The sequence below is a fragment of the Penaeus japonicus genome, unplaced genomic scaffold (assembly GCF_977035675.1).
Source record: "Penaeus japonicus unplaced genomic scaffold, GWHDUDI00000001_assembly GWHDUDI00000036, whole genome shotgun sequence".
Lineage (NCBI taxonomy): Eukaryota > Metazoa > Arthropoda > Malacostraca > Decapoda > Penaeidae > Penaeus > Penaeus japonicus.
In genome coordinates, this window is record NW_028234438.1 from 12,485,132 (window position 1) to 12,487,631 (window position 2,500).

Below are 2,500 nucleotides of genomic sequence, written 5' to 3' on the forward strand. Positions count from 1 at the left end.
TGTGTGTTTGTAGTTGTGTTAGTCGACTATGGTGTGTGTTGTGTATTGTTGTGTGTGTGTGTGTGGGTTTGTGTGTGTGTGTGTGTGTGTGGTGTGTGTGTGTGTGGGGGGTGGGTGTGTTGTGTGTGTGTGTGTGTGTGTTGTGTGTGGTGTGTGTTGTGTGTGTTGGGGTGGTGTTGTGTGTGTGTGTGTGTGTGTGGTGTGGGTGTTTGTGTGTGTGTGTGTGTTTGTGTGTGTGGGTGTTTGGGGGTGTTTGTGTGTGGTGGTTGTGTGTGTGTTTGTGTGTGGTTTGTGTGTGTGTGTGTGTTGTGGTGTGGTGTTTTTTTGATGTTTTGTGTGTGTGTGTGTTGTGTGTAGTGTGTTTGTGGGGTGTGTGGGGTGTGTGTGTGTTATGGTGTGTGGTGTGTGAGTTGTGTGTGTGTGTGTGTGTGTGTGTGTTTGGGTGTGGTGTGTGTGTGTTGGGGTGTGTGGTGTGTGTGTGTGTGGGGTGTGTGTGTAGGGTGTGTGTTTGTGTGTGTAGGGTGTGTGTTTGTGTGTGTAGGGTGTGTGTTTGTGTGTGTAGGGTGTGTGTTTGTGTGTGTAGGGTGTGTGTTTGTGTGTGTAGGGTGTGTGTTTGTGTGTGTAGGGTGTGTGTGTGTGTGTGTAGGGTGTGTGTGTGTGTGTTGTGTGTGTAGGGTGTGTGTTTGTGTGTGTGTAGGGTGTGTGTGTGTGTGTGTGTGTTTGTGGTGTGTGGTGTGTGTGTGTGTGTGATGGTGTGGTTGTGGTGTGTGTGTGTGTGGGGGTGGTGTGTGTGTTGTTGGTGGTTGGATGGGGGGTGGTGTGTGTGTGTGGTTGGGTGGGTGGAGTGTTTTTTTGTTGTGTGTGTGGGTGTGTGTGGTTGTGTGTGTGTGTGGTGTGGGTGTTGTTTGTGTGGTGTGTGGTTGTGGTGTGAGTGGGTGTGGTGTGTTGTGTGTGTTGGGGTGTGGTGTTAGTGTGTGTGTGTTGGTGATGTGTGGGGTGTATGGAATTAGATTTGAAGTTTAGGGATGTTGTGTGTTTGTGGTTGATGTGTGTGTTGGGGGGGTTGTTATGTATTGTGATTATTTTAATGATTTATTGTGTTATTAGGTGTGTGAATAGGTAAGGATTGGGTGTGTGGGATGATGTGTGGGTGTGTGTGGAGTAGGGGATTTGGGTTGAGGTGTTGGTGGTTTTGGGTGTTGTGTGATAAGGGTTGTGTGTTGTGTGTGTTGTGTGGGTGTGTTTGTGTGTGTTGTGTTGTTGTGTTTGGAAGGGGTGGTAGTAGTTGTGGTGTGTGTGATTGGTGTTGTGGTGGTGTGTGGTGGGGTGTGTGTGATGGGTAGGGGGTGTTGTGGTTTAATGTGGGTATGTTTGTTGTTGAGGGTTGGGGTGTGTGGTGTGTGGGGTGGGGGGGTGTTGTTGTGGGGGTGGGGGTTGTGTGTGTTTTTTGTTTTGTTGTTTGGGGGTGTTTGTGGGGGAGTTTTTGAAGTGTGTAGTGTAAAGTTGTGAAATGGTTGGGGATTGTGGGTTTGGGTGTTTGTGTTGTGTGGGTGGGGTGTTGGAATGGAGGTTTGTAGAAGTTATTGTAAGTGGTGGGTTGTGGTGTGGGAAAGGGTTTGTGTTAAATTGTAGTGAGTGTTTGGGGGGTGTGGGTATAGGAGGTGTGGTGTGTGTGGGTTTGTTGGGGGGTGGGAAGTTGGTTTTTGGTAGGTAGGTGGGAGGTGAGTGAGTGAGGAAGTTTGGGGGGTGGGTGGGGGTGTGGGGGTGGGGGGTGTGGGGGGGGGTGGGGGGGTGTGTTGGGTTTGTTATATATATGTGGTGTGTGTGTGGGGTTTGTGTGTTGTGTGGTATTATGTTGTGTGGTTTTGGGTGGTTTGTAGTTTGGTTGGTATGTTATGTTGGGTTTATATATATGGGGGGGGGTGGGTTGGGGTGGGGTGGTGGCTGGGGTTTGTGTTTTGTGGGTTGTTGTTGGGTGTGGGGGTGGGTGGGTGTTGGGTGGGTGGGTTGTGTTGTTGTGTGTGTTTTTGGGTTGTGTTGGGGGGGGGGGTGTGGGGGGTGGGGGTGTTGTGTGGGGTGTGGGTGTGTGTGTTGGTTTGTGTGTGTGTGGGGGTTTGTGTTGTTTTGTGTGTGGTGGTTTGTGGATTGTGGGGGGTGGGGTTTTTGTTTTGTGTGTGGTGGGTGTTGTGGGGTGTGTTGTGTTGTAATATGGTGGGTGTTGGGGTTGGGGTTGGGAGGTGGATGTGATTGTGTGTGTGTGTTTTGTTGTGTGATTAGTGTGGATTGGTGTTGTGTGTGTAAGTGTTTGTGGGTATGTTGTGGGAGGATGTTTGATGTGTGTGTTGGGAAATGTATAAGGATTAGATTTTGTGTATGGGGATTGATGTTTGGGTGTTGTTTGGGGGGTGTGTGTTTTGTGTTTGTGGGGGGGGGTGGTGGTTTGGTTGTGGGTGTTGTGGGGGGGGGGTGTTGTGTGGGGGTGTGTGTGGGTTTGTGTGTT

General features: G+C 50.0%; 1 pseudogene; it reads right to left on the minus strand.

Annotated features, from left to right (window-relative positions):
- The window catches only part of LOC147467406 (uncharacterized), an 11,086-nt pseudogene extending 10,374 nt beyond the window's left edge, over positions 1-712 (minus strand).
- Positions 713-2,500: the final 1,788 nt, after the last annotated feature.